We start from the raw sequence: 20,943 nt of genomic DNA, 5'->3' as shown, positions 1-20,943 counted from the left end.
TCAGATCCTGCCATCTAAATAAAAATGTAATTTCTTTTCCACAGCAGATAAGGCTAGAGGGTTTATGGATGTCCAGGAGCTCTGAAAATGAGGCCATTATTTGTTTCAGTGACTCTTGATTTTTGGGAACCTAACTATGGTCACCCAAATCAAAAAGCTCTGCACTCTTTTCCTAAGGACATGGTCATGTAACCCACAGCAATTAAGTCAAAACAGAGAAATAAACCACTCAGAATTTGTCACAGACACCAAACATACCAGTTTTCTTGTACTCCTGCGTTGCATCGTTATGGGATATTGATTTCCATTATTGTGTATTTCAGAAAATTCCCTAGGTAATGCTCTGATGATTTGCTCCAAACTGGGCATTCCAGTCATCTTTTGGCAGGCAGGAGAAAGAAACACAGCTTGGCTGTCAAGCAAAACTCCGTCAACTCAACAGTCCAAATCCAGACCATTGTCCAGTTCCTGTTCCTCTTGTAGTATCTCTGAGGTGGAATTGATCACACGTTTGTATTTTTTTCCTAATCCGGTGTCATTTTGAAACATTTGCTTAAAAATACCATGTCACATGCTGCCACTTGACATGGTAGCCTGGTGAGAAAACACTGCAGCAATAATGTTGCCCCGAGGATAATGAATACTCAGTTCCAATGGGAGATAGATGCATTAGTGATTGGCAAATGTTTGAACGTGCTTTCACCCTGCCAACCTATACCCAACTTGATGTCATCTTAAAAAAAAGATGCTTCTCACTAGGGCATACATCTGTCCTTGCTGCTGGTGAGGTGCCCTGAAGCATCTCTTACTGCGATCAATGTTGGTAAAGCCGCGGTCCCTTTCTTAGGCTCCATCAATTGGTACAACCTGGGAAAGGCCGTGGAGAGCAGGGAAGTTTGGTATAAGTGGACTGGTGGACTCTTAACAGAACCAGAACCATCAATTCTGTCATCTCTCTGTGAAGCCAGAAACTGCTTAAGGAGGTGTTGGGCCTGTCATCCCAGAAAAAAGTCACAGGGGCTGGTCATGAGTACTGAAGTTGCTTAAACCACCAAACACTAATAAATCTCTTCCCTCTGCAAGAGAACAAGACAAGCGCCTCAAGACAGGCTGAGTCAGTGCCATGCGTTTCTGGATAACATAGGCCATATCCCTTATTTCCCCATTACCCATCTGGTAGGAAAATCCAGGGAGGAAAATCTGAATCACAGAACAACTTGCTCTTGATTTCAAGGTAGCAGAATTTTACTCGCAGGCTGAGAAGTGGACTGGGACACTGATGTTTTGGTTATTTTTTTTTTGTCCCGTGTAATACAGATCATAGAACATACCTTGGCTCTTTCTGATTTTAATCTAGTACTCAATTAAACAAATTTTATCTGAAACAGCACTGGTTTTTAGAAATGACTCTGCTCTAGCAGTCCTGGAAATCAGCCCTTTCTGGACACCTGATCTGTTTCCCACTAATTTCAAGAATCACATACATGACAGCTAGACTCTTAGCCTTGTTAGAGCAATTTCATGCCTCGATTAGTGATACTAATCCAGTGTCACTGGGTTATACTCAGACAAGCGCAGGACCCTTGCCTGATGACAGACTAAGGTTGAGTGGAACAACCAGTGTGGTCAGGTGGCTTACACTAGACTTGATCAGACTGCTGTGAGATGACTTGCCATGCTACCTTTACAGTTTCTTCACTGCAAATCAAGACTAACTTTTTGGCTACAGAAATTTTCAGTGTGACTTTTCAGAAGGGCAGCTGAGGACAGATGACTTTGTGCCTCTGTCTTCCTTGAAGGTATCTAGGGAAAAATGCTTTCATGGGTGCAGTTCACCATCAGCAACCTCCTCTTGGCTTTCAGATTAATTTTTCCTTCTGTGCTTACTTGGGGATAGGTAGACAAAGCTTTCTTTTAATAGCAGTGATTCAGAGAAGAAAACAGGAAAACTGACGATTCTGAAAATATGGATTTGGGCTGTAGGCCATGCTGGGGGTCTGCAGAACCATTCTTTGAATTCACTAATGTTCATTGTTCGTGTTCTTCACTCAAGTTTGGATTGCTCTCTCAGCTAAGGTAAATGTCAATCTAAGAAGGAACCTTAGATATCAGTGTAGGTAATATCCTGTTCTGAACATTTCAGGAAACCCCAGGAAAGGAAAATCATGCATATGAGTAATCTCTATGCAACATGAATACAGATCTGGTCTTCTTCACCCACTCTTTAAAGTGCAGGTGAGTTAGCACCTTCTTGAGCACTGGTCTCAAAGAAGTCCTGCTCCAGACAATCACCAGCCCCCCACCCTCCACACCCTGCCCAACACCAGAGAGGTACCATCTTCAAGAGATGATGATCCTAATTTCCCCATTTAAACTAGATATGGTTAACTTTAGTGAATAGGTGCTGTGTTCCTGAGAGCAATTTTCAAACTCACCTGAGTCAATATGTTTTGAACATGAACTATTTCCCTCATATGGCAATGTCCTCACAGTGAGGGTATCATCCACACAGTGCTCACCATTCTTGACAGCATCCTGAGAAGGCATCCCTAGGGACCAGCTCCTGTCTGCTGAGATGTGCTGCATATACGTCTGTAAAAGGATGGTGGTGAGGAGATAGATGAGTTATTTAGCAGCAGCCTTCGTGCCACTGACACACCTGGAGTGGGATTTGTCTCAGCTAAGCTCTTATGTCCCCACTTCATCTGAGATAGTTCCTCCTGACTCTCTTGACATCCACAGGGAAAAGGAGGCACTATGATGGTGCAACTCATCTAGCCTATTTTAGACATTTGTGGTAGGGTGAGGTGAAGTACCTACCAGGAAGACCTGTTTGTCCCCATTAAAGGGAGCCCAGACTGATGCAGATGGAGATGTTCAGCACTGATCACATAAATCCCAGCCCTGGCTTCCAGAAGAAGCCCATGCAGTCACATATATATGCCTGGCCTTCTCAGCTGAGTTTCTGCTCCTGCACCCTTGCTTCTCTGCCCTTGGCCTGCTCATTTTCAAAGCAGTTCATATTAAAAAAGCATTTCCAATTCTTCTCCAACTAACAGCAGCGGAAAAAGGGACCCCAGGATTCTTGCTGTGAGACTTCAGAGAGGTCTTAACCTGCCTCATTCTGGTATATCCCTACAGAGTGGTGGTCGAAGCCCTAATTTTTTTCCCAGACACTGTTGGGGTCTCAGTCCAATCACTTGTCCTACAATTCCAAGATCCCTTTATGATTTATTTGGTTATTTCGCAATTCCACAAGAGCATCCAGCAAGTGGAGGGACCCAGTTGTTGCAGGTGTTGTACAAACATAGGAGTTCCTGCCGTGAAGGACTTCAGGCAGCTTTACTCCTGCCAGTCACCTCCAGGTTAGTGAGACTGTGTCTGGTCAGACCACGCATGGGTCCTCAGAGGTGAGGTGGCTCCTCTGCCTCCATCCCTCAGAGTTTGAAGGTCCCAAGTGGGGGTGACCAGAGCGTAGCAGCTGTCCTCTTGGTGGCAAGGAGCTAGTGCAGGAGCTCCCAGATTATACGTGCTGTGGCCTCGGTGGGATGGGGAGCTCTGATCTCCATTTGGACACCTTCTCACATCCTTAGAGAGAGACCTTGTTTGGCCTGAGCAGTTGCAGAGGGGGTTGGCTGTTGCAGGGGTAGAAGTGCACAAAGGCACATTTACTGCACTTCCATGGGCTTTCCCTTGGATTTGACTTGGTATTTTTCTACTTTTCTCCTCTTCCCCTATCTCTTTCAGCCTTTCCACTCTCAAAGCAAGACAGACTTGCAGGCAGTGTAAATGGTCGCTGCTCCACCCTGACAGGTCCCCCAGAAATCACACCAGCTGAGGACCCGCTCCCATCTCTCCCTCTTTCCTTTCTCTCCCCTGATCTCTTTGCTTCTTTGTCTCCCCCCTCCCCACCTTTTCTTTCTTTGTCTTTTTTTTCCCCTTTCCCTCATGGTCTCTCTCCGCCTGCATCTCTCAGTCCCTCTCCCCAGCTTGCTCTCTCTGGAGACAGGTCTAGTGGCCTGGTTGCCATCTGCTGCCTGGTTTTTGTGGGTTGTTTTTTTGTGAGTGTGTGCGCGTATGCGCCCGCGCGGGTGCACGTGGGGTTTTTTTTATGAGGTTGAGATCAGATGGCATCTAATCGATCGTCATGGTCTCCATGGTTACCCGGGTGACAGAGTAGTTGGGAGAGACACATACTCCAGCCTGGGGCTGTCAGACCATTCCTGAGAGAGAAATAATAAAAAAAAGAAAGGGAAAAAAAATATCCAACCTCTTCCATCATGTTTTACGCATTTACATCCTCCTTGGATCTAGGAAAACATAGCTCGTACTTCTGTTTTACACTGTTGCCCCTTGACTTGGCTCCAGGAGGAACAAAGCAGACTGGTTTTCCTCTCTGCGCAGCACAGGCACAAAGGTGAAGCACATCTTTGGGGAAGCAGGAGAAGATCCTCTTTCCCCATTTGCTTCTCAGAAAGGTTTGATTTTTTACTTATTTTGTGGTTGGTTTTTTTCCCCTGGTCACTGTTGTAAGCATAATGATTATTTTTATTCTCCTAAATTGGATGGTTAGTCTCTTGAATTGGCTAAAGGCAATGATATCCTCCGGGAAAAGAATTGCAATCTATTAGTATGAGCGGCATCTTTTTCTCCCTGGCCTCAGCCCCTAATACTAGACCATCTTTAGCCCTCGTTGTGACAGATCAATCAATCTGTCTATGATTCCTATTTGGAAGCAAGTGGAGTGTGATGCTAAGGATGAATTATGGAATTAGGTGAGTTTTTCGTCTTTAAAGGCAGATTGAGTTGGGCGAGGCAACATCTCTGACCAAGGCAATTAGTGTGTCAGGAGCATGGGAACTGAAACCGCGCAGTGCAGAATATGATCCTGCATGAATTGAGGGAGGAGGAGGAGGAGGCAGCTACATTTCAGCCAATGTCATCATGGCAGCCCCCCCTGCCCCCCAGTAATCCAGGAATTTCACAAGGTTTGACTACAGTGTACCGAGGTACACAGAGCCCTGCCCGATTCCCTGCCAGCCGTACGCTGGCTGGGCAGACATGAATTAGTCTTTGGTTTGACCTCGGCATGGCCCCCAAAAGGCAATCAGGCTGCGACTTCTCTCTTCTGGCTGCAGCAACAGTGTTAACGCTCATCAAAACTCGTCCATTGTAGTGCTGTGGCTGGCGCTGCCCTGGCCGTGTTCCTGCTTCGTGGTAGCACACAGGACTTCGGAATTGTCAAGCGTAAGCACAGGCAAAGGGAGCTAATAGCACCAACGCACGCGGCTGCTCTGGGCTGAGAGGCTGGTGACCCAGCAGAACTCGCCAGAGACCTAGAAGCGCTGACTTACTGCTGCTAACTATGAAATCCATCAGATCAGAGCATCCCAGGACAAGCAGAGATCTCATGAAGCTACACATGGTTTGAGAGTGGATACGCCTTCACATGTCTTTTCTCTTCCCCAATTCTGAATTAAACTGATTTTCAGTCAGAGCCTGCAGTCTTCCTTTGCTCCTCTGCCTTCCTAGTAGAAGCAGAAGGTGCCTAAATTGGGTTGCTCAGTTCAGGCTGCAAATAGGCACTGAGAGTGGGATTAAATTGTCTAAACAGTGTCATTGCATGTGACATCCTATCCACCCTACATGCACTGCCCCAAATAGGCACAGGTCTTCCACTACCCATATGTATGGTCTGCCAGATCCCTTTGTATGCTACAAGAGTTTAGAAGACCACTAGACATTCATGCAGCTGAGACCAAATTTGACTCTTGAAGCAAAATGTCAGCCTGAATTGGTGCAAATATCCAAGAAGTGCAAGGATTCAGCCACTTCCACCCCTCACAAGGAAGGGTGAGCTGGATGTGAGATGATGGAGCAGGAAATGGGATGGGGCAGGAGGAGGCAAGGTGGCATCTCAGGGACTCTCCTCACCTTTGGAGAGGGGAGCAGCTTGCAGAGGGCTGTTTCAGCTCTCACCAGCTCAGAGCTCTGCACTAGCTGGCTGCTTAGGCTCTGAGAGGACCAAGGGATTGTGAAGACGAGCTTTGTAGCCATATCAAGTACTTTCCTCCCATGGGAGGGCAAACTGAGCTTTTGGTGTAGAAGGATGTGGTGGTTTTGCCACAAAAGTCCTCTCTCCATTCTTCGAAAAATATGTCACACAACCTGCCTCCACCCTAGTAAAAGCTGTCTTGATTTGAAATATTTCCTCATTTGCAGGCGGCCAGGGGTGATGTTTCAGTGTATCCTATTTAAAAAAAAAATCCATGATCCCGCCTATTTGAATTCTGATTCTACCCCCTCCCAGCAGCGTAACATCCCTGTTTCTAACTGGCAGGGTGGGAAATCCTCTGCTCTTCAATATTCCCTAACTTTAAATACCATAGGCCTCCTAGATTTTCATACTGTACAAACACAAACTAATTAAAGTCGTACAAATACATTCCAGACAGAGAATGAGAATCTGTTCACTTGAGGGAAGACCGCTGGCTTCCACGTCCCAGGGAAAGCTCCCTCACAGTTTACATTGTTCCTTTTGCAAGGGATAATTTACGGTAAAGCCGGTTTCCACTGAAACAGCAGATGTGCGCACAGAGAGGGAAAAAAAAATGTAAGCACAACAGCATCTTTGTGAATGCAGCAAGGTGCTGGTGCCTGCCTCTGCGTGCTCCATAATATATTAATACACACTGGCTGGCCAATCCCACTGGAGCATTCAATCATGCCATATTATAATAGAATTTAATGGAGTTGACAGCTAAGACCTAGTTGCTGGAGACATGCGAAAGACCTTTGCAATGAGGATCTCCAATTAATAAAGGAAAGGGCCATAGATTTTTGGAGAACCTCATAAAAAAGTAAAATATCGACATTGATCACAGCATGCGAGGATATTAGACACGTAAATCTAGCTATTGCCTTTATTTATTTATTTGCACATCTTTAATATTATAGGCACAGGTTTCCCGGAGGCCAAAATGCAATTTCTCTCTCCATTTCTCAGCAGGAGCTTTTCATCTCCCTATTCACCAGGTTTTGAATTGCACATTTAATAAGCGATAAAGAATTCCTGTCTCTTTTCCTTGGGCTTTTAGCCCACAGTTTTTCCCTCCCTTCTGTTTTGTGATGGAAACAACGATCCTCTTTAGCTGGCAGTGGGTTCCTCGGGGACCAGGGGGCGGTGCAAGAGGGGATCTGGAGCCCACAGGGAGCGTCTGGACTTCTGTGTCTGCCGATGTGCTTTGTGTGCCAGCATGCACTGGGGAAAGGCAAAGAGTGCATGGGACCAGCATAAAAAGAGGGAGAAAGGCTCTACAACACTGAAAACCAGTTTCCCCCAGCCCCCTTCCCCAGGAGTTTTTGGAGGGAGGAACAGCTTATGGCTTTGCTGCCTTTATCCCACTGTCTTCGTGTCCTTTGTGGAATATTTGTAGTGATTTTAAAGAATCAGTCCTGCAGGTAAACTGCATCCGCCTCCATCCTCTGCTCTGGTGGAGGTGACAAAAAAACTCATCACCCTGCAGCTGGGAGCATTGCTGGGCTCCAACAGGCTCTGTTGGCTCCAAAATCTCTCTGGATTTTTCTGTCTGTGCGCAGTTACCACACTCCTGAATCAGGGCTGCTCTTTGGCTCCTCACTTCGCAGGAGTTCAGAACCAGATTTCCAGAAGTATTTAGGTGTGAATTGGTACCTGGTGGGTTGTTCAGAAACACCTAAGTTCCTCACTCCCCTTGGGTGGCTGCAGCACTTAGGCACCTGATGCTTACTGTCCCTGCATCTGTAAATGTCCACGTAGCGCTGAAAAGCTGCCCTCACAGACTAAAAGGCTTGATCTCCTTCTGACTTCAGTTTTACACCACCGCAAGCCCACTCGTCTCACCGGGCTTCCCCCTAACTTGCACCGATGGACTATGAGGTCAGGATCAGAGACCCCAGTGAGCCCAAGCGCCTGGTGGTATAATGGTCTGGCTTCCACCCTTGTGGCCTCAAGAGCTGGAGCTTGTGCTGTTCAGCTCACATCAAAGCCATTTGGAGCGTTGGAAACAGGTTTGTTTTGTTTGGAGACAGGAAAAAAATTGAGGGGCCAAATCCATCCCTGGTTTAAGACTGTAGGGACTGATGGGGTTATAAGAGGGGTGACTTTAGCTTCATGTTTAGAAATGAAAAGCAACTGAATGGGTACCCTGTAAGCAAGTGACGTACAACAGTAAAAAATTGACTGAATAATCAGATATTTCAGTTTTAAGACCAGCTGCGGTAGGTTACTTTCTTGTCAGGTAAATCAACCCTGTTTTTCTTTCACTTACTTATGTATAGACGTGTTTCCCCAAGACAGGTGATGTCTTGTTTGGAACGAAAGAGGCCATTTGTCCATATCGCAGCAAGAGCGACTGCACGGTGTCATCTCATGCACTCCTCCAGTAAATTGAGTTTGTCAGTGCTCAGCCACACAGCTGAGCGGAGTGCTGTGTGATGCCTCACCTCTCCTGGGAGAAAGAAGTTGGCAGAAGCCATATCGTAATGGGATCCAGAAACAAAGAAGCGTGAATGAAGTGCTAATTGCATTCATAAAGACATTAACAAAGGAATTAAAATGGCAGCAGCTTCTTTTCCCCCTCAAGATTCATATAAACAACCAAAAATATATTAATAATCACTGAGGTTTACACTATTTTGAAGAGATTAGAGAGAGACGTGACATCAGGACGTCGAAAGACCATTTCAAAGGTCTTTTTTTCTTGCATTCTGTATCAGAGATGAGACACTTTGCTGCTTCCGTTTAACCCAACTTGCTTTTTTCCTTCTGTCTTTTCCCCTATCCCTGTGCTTCCTTCAAGGAACAAGAAGATTGGTCCTCATCTTCCCCTGAGACGTTTGACATGTGGTAAAAATAATGAAGCCATATTAAAAATCGCAATTTTTCCTTAAAAAAAATAACAAAACAAAACAAAACAAATCAAAATGACCCCAGAAGTTTGTATAATGACACAATGGAAAATTCCTGTGTAAAATAGCCCGAAACATCCTGCCTGATTTTTTTTTCATCTCATTCAGTTCTGCTTACCTTGCCATGTAAAAAGGAAAAAAAGACATGCTTTCTGGTTTTTCCTCAGTCAGTTTCTACACAATTTCATCCTTCCATTACCAAACTCTAGCACCGTGCTGTTATTTGCATTGCTAATACCGAGAGAAAACATTTCCCTGTTAAAAATCTCTCCAATCAATGGGGTCTTTTTCCCCCCATGGGAATATTGCTATTTGTCTTAAGCTTAGAAAGAGCTTGTTTCACAGACCCTAAATTTTGAGGCTACTTTAATTTGTTTGTATCAGCAAAATAGTAGCTCTTTGCTTTTTAGACTACTTGGCTGTATTTATTGCACCTCCCTGTCTCTTGCGCTCGCCTTCTTTCTGCCTGCTGATGTGGGTGTTGTGCTAGCGACAGCTACAGCTAAAGCCAGCTAAACATTTTTGCTCTGTTCGCCAATCTTCAGTCACTCATAACTTTCTAAAACGTTCATTCTGGAGACTGAAACCTGCCAGTTCCTCGTGACCGCTCACAGGTGGATTTATCTGGGGAAAGACGAGCCCAAGCCATTCAGCAGCTGTGTAGAAGGAGGTATTTCTATCCCCTCAGTGACTAGGGGGACAAGGCGGAGAGGTAGCAGGAGGCATCCCTCAGGAAGAACAGGACCCTGAACTGATGTGGGGAGGTTGCCAGCCTGCAGGCCTTGGCTTGCTCCATCCCCAGGCTACAGCTCAGGATTCAGTGGGTGCCAGGATCGGTGTTTCTAGCTCCGCAGGCAGAAGATGGGGAGATGGGATGTGCCACAAGTACCTGAAGGGATGAGGCTCAGATCTTCCTGCATGTGGGAGGTGTGCGGCAGCATGGGGATGGGGACCAGGATAGGGGTTGTGACAGGAGGGTGTGAAAGGCATGGACTTGAGGGGGAAGGGTTGCGTGGGACAGGGTAGTCTGAGAGGAGAGGGGGCCACAAACCCTCCAGCACGCTCCTGTCATTGGGAAGAGGGTCTGCTCTGAATGTTGGGACAGGAGCAAAGAAGGGAAGCCTTATCCGGAAACATTTCAAAAGAAGGCGGCGAAGAAAGCAAAGCCTTTTGTTCTGCATGGAGTATGGTGGGAGACACTACATGCCCGCCTAATATCTCAGCCCCTCTGAAAGAGCTGAAACACCCATGGAAGCATCCCTGATTTGAAAGCACACCTCAGCTTTTTCCATGGAAGCCAGATTTGGGTTCGTTAGCGTGATGGGGAATATCGGAGCTCATGCACTCACAACAGCGGGGCAGTTGTTATTAAACACGGTTCCCAATGCGGATTCAAAGCCTATAGACCCTCCCACACTAATGCAATGTCTCCCAGTCCTCACTTCCCCACCTTTGCTTCCCTTCTTTAGTCCCAGGCACATCAAGATCTTCCAGGTGTGCACCCATAGCCCGTCTTCTCCCCTTTGCCCCAGCTCTGTCCCCCACAAAGACCTGCAAGCATCTCAGTGTGTTCCCATCCCTGGCGTTCCCCTGGCACTGCTGCACCACCCCAAGAGCTCCTGAGGCTGGGAGCTAAAAGCATCATGGAAGGAGTGGTGAAAAGAGGCAGTGCTGGGAGGAAGAATGAGCAATGCTCCCTCATTAAACGCAAAAACGAAAATTAAAGCAGTTTTCCATGTTACAGAAAGCTATGGGAAAACTGGTTACCAGTTAGCAGTAGTAGAATTTTTCAGGGGATGTTGGGAGTGAGCATGGGGCTCAACTATCTTTCGCATCTCAGTATCTCCAGCTCAGGAAGGAAACATGCCCTAGCTGTCACTTAAGTGCAGGTGAATGAAGAGCAAGGGCAGCCTCAACCCAGGTCTTGCTTCTGAATAAATGAAATGTGTATGTTCCACGTGGTCAGCTGGGAAGGAGAAGCCTATCTCAGGAGTGATGGCAGGTGCTGCTGAGCTATTTCCATTTTCCAGCTCTGCAACCTCAGGAACCTCTTTAATCCAAACCACCCGCCAAGCTCCGTTCACTGGCACTGAAGATCAGCCAGTGTTTTTGGATTCATTTTTAAGGCTGTCTTTAATTTTTTGAAGTATCTTGCTGGCGGTTTTTTGGTCCCACCTGTGACTCAAGAAGAGGTTTGCAAATCTCATTTTCACTTTTTCAGTCATTTAAAGGGACACATCACGTCAAGAATCTAGGCTCTGCTTTTAATGGAAGGAACATGGGGGCAAAGGGATATGAAAAGAAAACCAGGAAGTAGAGAAATTCTTTGGCAGATTTGTTAGAAATGAAAACATTCTTTATTTGATTTCTGCCTTCCCTGGGGCAGTGAGGGGAACCCATATGCAATTGCATTGAAGTAATGTATGAGAATCAGAGAGTGAATTTGACAAGAAGCTTCTCCAAACTCACCTGGAAGCTCAGCTAAGTGCAAAATGTAAACCTAGCAGAGTAAAGAGTGGCACAGCTCAGGGGCAGGATTTCAGTTACTGTGTTTTAAGGCATTAGTAACAGGAATAGAGCTAGGAAAATCATAGAAGATACAATCCCAACATGATTTTACTTGGGGCTTACGTTCCACAGTGTTGACAGCTATTGATAGATGTCAAAGGTAGTTATTTTTTAGTCAATCATGCAATTTTTTAGTCAATATGTGCTTCACAAGCACCTTATGCACACAGAGACTCACGTGCATGGCTACAGGTCCAAGCGCTTTCTGGTGTCTAGCTGAAATGCTTTCAATTAGGGTTTGGAAAAGGTTGACTCAGTGAGCCTATGCGACACTTGCCAAAGACAAAATTAGTTTTAGTCACTGCTGTTTTCCTTCCAAAAAAAGAAAGCCCCACTCCCCCTTTCACTCTTTCCCTTCTATTAAGTGGAGAGTATTTCTCAGATAGGTGTTTAGCTGATTTTTTAATGTCATGGAAACATCGTCTGCAAATTCGGTAGAAACTCTTTAGTAAAGCAGCCTAGTAAAACAGATGATTAATATTGGTAAGCTCCTCATTTGCATATTAATTAGTCTCTGTACTCAACTAATTAAAGTGGGGCTGCCTGTTTGTAGACTTTCTGAATTCCAGATTGTGGCTATTGCTCCCACGTAAGTGCATTTAGCACAGCTAAGGCAGGCCATTGATATTACAAACCAGCCACCCCAAGCAGCAGTAGCAACATTTTAAGGCATTTGAGGCTACAAGGGAGGTACTTTCGGCGTTTTCTTCAAAAAAAACAAGACTGATGCTTGAAATGGCAGGATGTAATGACTTCGCAGTGCTCCTGCTTCCCTGTGATGTTCTTGAGGAGCAGGACAACTGCAGAAACCAGTCAAATCCAAGGCCAGAGGGAGAAGAACATTGCAGGGCACAAACGAGCCCAGGCTGAGCTGCCCTTAAGCCTTGTGGTACTTGCTTTTGTTCAGAGATGCAGCCTAAAATCAAAGCCCAGCCTGATGACTCAAGACATGAAAATTCAAGGTTAATTGTGACCTGTGTTGCTCTGGCAGAGCTCTGTTCAGCCTTCCCAGGCTGGGGGTGGAACTGGGACTTGGAGTCCCCTGCACGTGCGCCGGAGTTGTGCTTGCAAGCCCACCTCATGGCCCCACGTGCTCTGCAGAGACGTCACGGAGGCCAGGCACTGGCTGAACTTTCATAAATAAAGTGCTGCACTTCCCCTAGCCCATATTTCCTTGCCAGCACTGGCTGGGTAGACGGATTACAAAGAAACTCCTCCACTGATTCCTTGCCTTCAAGCTTTAACACTCAAAATGCAGCCCTCCCATCACCCACAAAGAATCCCTCAATCACAGAGCCTCTCTGACAGCATCCTACCTTCTCCTCGCTTTGCCTGGCTGAGGACACACCATTGCCCCCTCTTCCATCCTGGCCACCAGGCAGCCCCCTCATCTGCTTCTCAGCCAACACACCTGTTGGTGGCCGTGACTCTCCTCTGTCCTCCTGCCACCCCTTCTAGCTCCTCCTGCTTCTGGATCTGCTCCTTGGCTCTTTTTCCTTCTCCTTCCCCTTCCCATGCACCTGTTTTTTGTTCCTCCCAGCTGTTAGCATTGCCCACTTTGCCACCCCCACAGTAGTGCAGGATTTCAGTAGAAATTCAGGAACTGAGGATAAAGCACCCTAGGCTGAGAGGCACTTTCTGAATGTATATTTACTGCCGGAAAATATTTTGCACGGCAGTGACAAGCAGGTTTTCTCCAACTGTCTGTGCACAGAGAGTTTTTCCTCACCCTAGCTGCCAATAGCAGTTTGACAGGTTTTATTATACTCCATTATTCACAACAAGCCAGGTCGCTGTGCCATATGCTGTCCAGTCCTGCTAAAGCTAACCATGTGCCCATGTTGGCTGCAAACCAAGGCTGGTTAAAACCTGCTCCTTTTTTGCATGCTATTTGTTTTGAAAGAATTGGAGACAGTGTCTTCAGGTCAGGCATTTCAGTGTGTCTTATCGCACGGCTTTGCTTACCCTCAGCAGCCCCAAAGCCAATTCAATTGGAAAATCAGGGGTCCTGGTATGGTTTGGACCTGAGTTTCTTCTAGAAACCTGCCCTGTCCTGGGGCTGAGGCAGTTTGAGGCAGGAGGAGAGGCTTAAATCTCTCTGGGGCCACTGGCAGTGAATTCCACCTGGAGTACAGCTTTTTAGATGATTTCATGCACTGCTTAGTAGGACACCCAGCAAGGAACGGTGCAACGTTTCTAAGACTAAACCTCTGCTTCACTGGCAACAGCTGTTTTAGAGGCATTGCAGTTACAGCAAGCGTTGTACCCGCATGTGGCTGGACAGGCTTCCTAGGGCATCCTCCAAACTCTAGCCTCCTCCAAGCCTGCACTCACTGCCCTATGGCCCATGCAGCTTGCTGTTGCCTCCTTTTTAGCTGCTTTTGTTGCTCTGTTTTGTTTGAATGTTTGCTGAATTGCCATACCCTTGCCATTACCAGTGCCCAGCTCCATCTAGAAAGAACATTTATTACTGCCTTTCAAGTCTGCCAGACTTTTGAGTCCCTCTCTCACCCATTGTTTGCACAGTTGCTGTTCTCAGGGGCACAATTTCCTTCCTCTTGCTGCATCCATTTTGCTGGTCCGTCTTACTGCTCCCACAGCTCTTTCTTCCTGACTCTCCTACATCAAGCAAGCTGGCAGCAGAGGCTTCTGATAAGTGCTCCCATTTCTGGACGTGGCTCTTGTTGCTTTGGGTGTGTTATCTGCTGCTTCTCTTCCATTGCCTTTTTGCGGTATGTACCCCTCTGTCCTGAGACTGCAGCTACTTCAGTGCTTACATCTCACTGTAGCTCAAATTGTTGCCTGCCACACGCCCTTTGTGGGACTACTTGATAGCTGAAGCAGACCTACCCCTGAGCGCAGTCTCAGCCTCCTGTGCTGTGATGCTGGCCTGCCTATCTTGACAGCCCTTTCAACAGCTCTGCATCCCACACATCATTCCTACCATGGGTTGCAAGAAACTACTTCTCAGGTGAAGAATTGTTGCTCTTCTGCCCCCTAAGTCTTTACACTGGGTAACATTACATGGCAGATGGGTCTGTAGTCCAGCACAAATCAAATCGGTCATTGATCTTAGAGCAGAGTTACTACAATGGGTACCTGAATGGCTAGCAGTCTTCAGAGATGTGCCTAGCATGTGTGAATCTCCCTGGCTCCGTTATCATGCTACAGACACCATCTTCACTGGAAGTCTGTGTCATGTACCTTACTATCCATTACACAGCTGTGCTTCCCTTCTGCAGAGGATACCCCACAGGGAGGTGAAATGGTGCTGTTTCTCCAACATCTTCCACACCTATTTGTGACCTGTATGTTATCTTTCTTGTCTCTTGAATTCTTTCTGGAGGGTGTGCACTCTGCTGTGATTTATTAGTTGGCTTTCCTGCTGCATGAAAACTGTTAGCTCTGGCAAATATACTTGTTCTACCATAGCAGCCATTGTTTTGATGCTGCCTTTGGTTCGGTTCAGCAGCCTTTGCTACTCTTTCCCTAGCTCTGTGTCTGTGTCTCTGGACAAGCTGGAGTTCTCTCAGTTCAGAGGTGGGGTCACTTGCAGGGATTTTTAGTGAGTCTCGATGCCAGTGGTGGTGGTGTTGCTCTAAGTATAGGTTTCTTCTGCATTATATGCTTGTGTAAGCAACAACACATTGTAACTTCCCCAAAAGCAGCTCTCCAAGCTCTCATTTCCCTTGGTACTTTGTGCCAAGCAGATGTGTGTTGGAGACAATGTCTTTGATCCCCGATAGCTAAACTATTCATTTATGGAAGGAGTCAACAGCTCAGGTCTAATAAATTATTGTTCCTTCCCTTCCTCTGTGGGTCCTCTTCAAGATGAACTGGCGGCTTTTGTAAATTACTTGACAGAAATAAGATGTTGTCAGCTTCTTGAAGATGTCCTAGGAACAGAAACTGAAATCTTCAATATCTGTCCCTCAGACAATGAGGATGAACGCTCCAGCACACTTTTGTAACAGGATCTGAAGATGAACTTGCTGATTAACAGATCATAGAAATGTGCCCTGATACCTACTGATTCCTGACTTTTATCTGACCATAAATGCTGTTCCTCTTGCCCTGCCCTGGGAAGCAGCTTGTGAGAAGCGGCACAATTGACTTTCCCTGCCTACCCAAGTGACATGATGTGCTTGCACAAGCGGCACCACTGAAAGTTAACAGGGAATTCTCTGCACGTGGCACCCCTTCTAGGCCAGAAAGAAAGAAATGTCTGTTGTGGGTGGTGTGACTCCAGAGTGGCAATTCAGACTCAGGAACTATACCTCTGTCCTGCTTTGACAAGCAGCATTACAGGGTGTATGACCCAAAATGCTAGCTGAGTCTCACATACAGGTCAGTGCCTTTGTTTAGATGTTCAACATACTTCCAACTGCCTGGCAAAAGAAATGTGTCTGGGGGTGTAAATGATTTTGACAATTCAAGGGCTGTGTGTTAATACACTGATCATAATGCTGAGAATTTTCAGGTCAGGGTGCATCTGTTCATCTCGGTGCGCTTTCTAAGAGGTAAACCCTTATAGCCTGGGAGATATTGAGAAAACATTGCAGAATTTCTCTGTCTGGCAGGATTCTTCTCCAGTTTTAACTAGTGCTGTATCTTCACCACAGAAAGGGTCCTGTCATGGTCTTGAATGCTAAACAGAGACCAGAGCAGGTCAGTGTTAAAGCAAATGGGACCTAAAAGGCCTCCAAACTGTTTCCCAGCATTAGCACTAATGAACAGCCAAAGCCGACAACCATTCATCAACACGACTAAATGAATGCAAAGGGTTTAGACAACGCTAAAAGAAGGAGCAGAGTCATGGGGTCAATCTGCAGAGCTACTGTCATTCATGTGAGGTTTGGACCAGTTCCCTGCCTGTGCTACGGATTCATCAGATAAATCTGGGCACTGCTAAGGCTAATGGGAGGTTTCCTGTTGTCTACCAGGAGTTTGGCTTTAAACTATCATTGCCTCCTCTTCCCTACTTAAGAAATAAGGATAGTTCTGCTCGCCAGGGAAGCTCTCTCCAGGCTTGCACTGCCTAAGATGTGACAGAAAGCGAGATCTCCTGTGGCCGTTAAACTTCCTAGGGTGTTATCCCCATCACCTGGGTGCAATGCCTCTTGCCTACCAAGAAACACACCTGGGAATAAACACTTTTGGTGAGTTGCTACACTTCATTCCTAACAAAGCGGAACAATTTGCACTATGAGTCAGTTGTTTTAGAAGACAATGGGTGAAATCTGGAGCTTGACACTTGGCTTTCACTCAGTCTGTCTTCTGTGGGAATATTGCCAGCCAAAGAACTGACCGGAGACAGCATGAGAAGCACTAGTACTAACACAGTGCATTTCTACGGTGCTATTTGTTCAAAGACTTCAGAGTATATTTATTAACTAAGGTAAAGCCCAGGGAAATCAGTTGAAATCTTTGCACTGACCTTAAGCAGCTTTTGGATAGGTGCCAAAATAAGGAAATATGCAGGTTCTGGAAAATCCTGGTGTGTAGGCAAGAAGAATAATATATTTCCTTTTGTGGGGGAGAAGGGGAAATGGAGGCACAAAGGTGAAATATCTTGTCTGGTGCTGCTTGGATAATCTGAGATTGACACTAGGTAAATACATATGTTTTAGGAAGTACATACCATTGGGTGAGGATGTTGAGTTGATGTGAAATGGGCTAAACTTCAAAGTTCAAATTCAAATCACTTCAAGAAACTTTTCAGTTTAAAAAAAATCCCAAAGCTTCATATGGATTTGGTATCGCATGAATTAAGGACAAACTTCTTTTAATTGAATCCAAAATGCTCCCTTGACTATTCTTTCTTCCATTTTTGCCTTCCCCTTCTTTGGTGTCTGTGTAGCTATTTATGTTTTATTTACAGATAATTGGAAATGCAATATAAATTAATTCAATGAGCCTAACTGGAACTCCAAAGAAATCAGCAATTAATGAGTGTATACTTAAACCAGTCTTGTTTAGAGGCAATAATGATGGACGGATGGATGGTGTAGCAGCAGGTACATTCTGGCACGTGATGTGAAAATAACTTAGATTATCCAAACCTGACCCCAGCTTTTCCTGGCTTAGGAAAGACCTTGATCCCCCAATCTAAAATCTAGGAACTGACTTCCACAGGTGCTGTGGTTCCTGCATAAGTCTGAGCTGGCTATGATCGCAGATCTCAACTGACAAGTCTCTACTGACTTTCAATTAGCTGAAAAAAAATAGATCCCCATCTGAATTACGGAGTGTGGTTCCTCTTTTTGTATTAGGAATATAACTTAACTAGTGGCCAAGATGGGCCAGAGCATGCCAGAGGGGAACATAGGACTACTAAAATCACAGCAGGTTTTGAAAAAAAAGGGACGTTCAGTTCTACCTCCAGTGTTGCGTTCCTTTTCCCAGGACCTGTATCATCCATGCTGGCTGAGGCCAGTTCTTCTCTCCTCCCCACGGTCAAATCTGGGGCTCTCACCTCTTGACTGTTTACTTATAAATCTAGCAGTGCATCCTTGCAAAAAAAAAAAAAAGACTCTACATTTCCAATTTGACTTTTTCGCTTTCAGTTTACATAGACATATATGTAATTTTTTTCACTTAGCATCTTTCTTTATCAGCAAATATTAAACTATAGACAAGTTTGGGTTGCAGTCCATATGGCATATATGATAAAGTTGTTCTAAGTGGCACTGTGGACTAATCACTTCCCAACTATTCTCCACTCAGGAGAAGCAAAGGCAGTTTTGCCTGTATTCTTAGCAAATCTTTCCTTGCTTTTATTGGCAATGCTTCTGTTTTGGCAGCAACCTGTCAAGCTTAGAGCTGGCAACCACAGTTTTTTTTCGCATTCTCAGATGAAACGTAGGCAACATGTTTTCTATGAAAACACCCTTCCTACTCTTCATTAGTGCTTCCAACAGTATTGTTCTTGGTACAGAAAGCAAATGTTGGTAGCTTTCCCTCTCCCACCACTGTAACTTGAACTGAACAGGCTGAACTGACATGGAGTTTTTGACTAGGAAAAAGTGTCCCGTGAAGAAATAACAAGCAAAGTTCTCTCAGCAAGCCCAGAATGGCTAAGTCTGTTAGACAACTGGATGTCAAGAAGTTGGTGCCATGCAGAGATACTTGATTCAGGGTACTGGAAATGCTATAGCATGTTAGCATCACTGCACCATGCTCTGTTCCTGTCCCATGCATCTCTTTCGGCTCCACAGACTGATCTTTAGAAACACGTTACACAGAAAGCAAAGCAAGTCAAGTCCAAGAAGTCGCGTTTCTTTTTCCACTCAGTATAAAAAATGTGGTATGCACCAGAGGCATCAATCAGATTAGGATTCTCTTTTCTTGAGCAATGAGCTTGTCCCTACAATCCCTGTTTAAAACCCTTCTGGCTTCCTGTGCATCTCACAAATTATTTAAAATCCAACTCCCTGTAGAGACCTTATTTTGTTCTCCTAGATCTCTGTTGTCCTACTGTGTCTACTCTTACTGGGAGTTTTCTACTCTTGGTCCCCCTCCTGTAGGAAGGTTGCCAGACCAGAGCATGCTATGCCATTTCCCTGAGGCTCCTACACCCATTTCTGAATTCTTACTCCACTCTACCCCCTGGGTAATCTAGGGTGGGATTCGGCTCCCAACACCCACACATGAGGATCTTAAAAATAAACTGTGAGGCAGTGAGAAAGTTAATTCCTGCTGAGAAGCTTGGAGCCCTTTCTCTTGCTCACCCTGGGGTTAGGATAGATATCCCAGCCCCAATAAAGAGTAGCGCAGCTGTTCACACTTGCGCTTCCTTTATCCCTCCTAATGGAGCCTCTGCCCCCTCAACACAACTCACTTCAGTGACTGCAATCATTGAAGGCGTCGGAAACAGGGTCTGAGACTTATGCAAACTCCTGCCTCAGGTGTCATGACCAATGAACCGATCAAAAATGCCAGCTCCTCTTAGAATGCCATCCATGAATTCATACCCAACAGCAGATCTGTCACACAGTAGCCAAACATGTTAATACAGCTGAAGCCTTTAGGTGCACTCGTACCCTCAAAACTCAGTGGAGTCGCTGTCATTCTCCAACTGTTCATTGGCCTAGATGAAATTAGTTAGAAGTCTAAATGCAGCTGCTAATAAAGATACTGTCTTGCTGCCTCAGAAAAAGCACCAGCTCCCTCTGCTACCAGATGTCCTCTTTGGCAGTTTGAGTCAATGAGGAGCTAAGTGCTGAAGAATGAACCTGGTCTCCAAAAGGACTCCTCAGGCCCTGAGTGACAGTGGTGGAAGCAGCAGAAGGGAAGTTCTCTGTTGCTGCTGCCTACTGGGGCTTGGAGTTGATGTCGCTTCCTACTAATGCCGCTTGTTACCAGAATCCAATAAAGCTACTTGTGTGAACCGTCTCCTGCTCAGGAAACTTCTTCCCTTGGCTTCACAGAGGTCTCATGGAGACAGATCTGGGAGTGGATGGGCAGAGTGATCCCAGGAAGAACTGCAGGGTCTGGGGCCAGATGCCAAGTACAGCTTGTGGATGCACAGATTTCTGGGGGGAGGAATCGCTGCCTGCTTCACTGCCTGCTTGCTTATATCTGATAGAATTAGACCGGGAAACCACACTCAGTTGGATGGACTATTTTCACAATCCAGAGCTCACAGAAGGAGGAAATGGAGCAGGAGCACTGCCTGCAACCTTCACTGAGAAGTCTGCTGGATACGAAGGCTACTTGTAACTTGAATTCAGCACCACCACCACTTCTGGCACCAAAAGTGCTCTCCAGCTTTTACTTCAAATATAGCGACAGTCCTAAATCAGATTGCTCCAAATGGCCGATCTGGACTGGGAAAGGGGTTTGGGAGCTAATCACAGAAAATCACACATCTGAGAACCTTTTATTAATTTTCCTTGTGTTTACAGCTAAGGAGCTTTTCCAGGAAGTCTTTCCTAGAAGAATAGCAGGAGACCTTACAACGCCCATCAAAGTTTATAGAACTGCAAGTGGCACAGAGGATGTGAACTCTCTTCCATTTCACCAAACTAAGAATATGGCATGGGCAGGTGGCTGGTTCCAGGATAACAAAAGGAGGTCCTCTTTCACTGAATATGCGGTCACATGGTGGAAATCTTTGCCACAGGACACAGTGGACAAAAAAAAAAAAAAGCTGCCAGGGCATCCAAAGGGAATTCGGCAATGGAAGAAAACATGTCCAGACCTACTAAGCATAAAGGCATCAGCTGTGACTTCAGTCACACATTGCAAGAAGCCTGGGAAAGGGGGCTGGTAAGCCTTGGGGTATGCTTTTCCTCTTCCCTTGATATCTGCAACTGGTCAGTAGTGGAGTCGGTATTGATCTTTGGTCAGACCCAATACAGCTACTTTTATATGAAATGCATACTTTTGATACTGGTAAGGATGAACAGGACTAGGTAGGTCTTA

This window comes from Larus michahellis, chromosome 1 (genome assembly GCF_964199755.1).
Source record: "Larus michahellis chromosome 1, bLarMic1.1, whole genome shotgun sequence".
Lineage (NCBI taxonomy): Eukaryota > Metazoa > Chordata > Aves > Charadriiformes > Laridae > Larus > Larus michahellis.
This window is presented reverse-complemented; position numbering follows the sequence as displayed.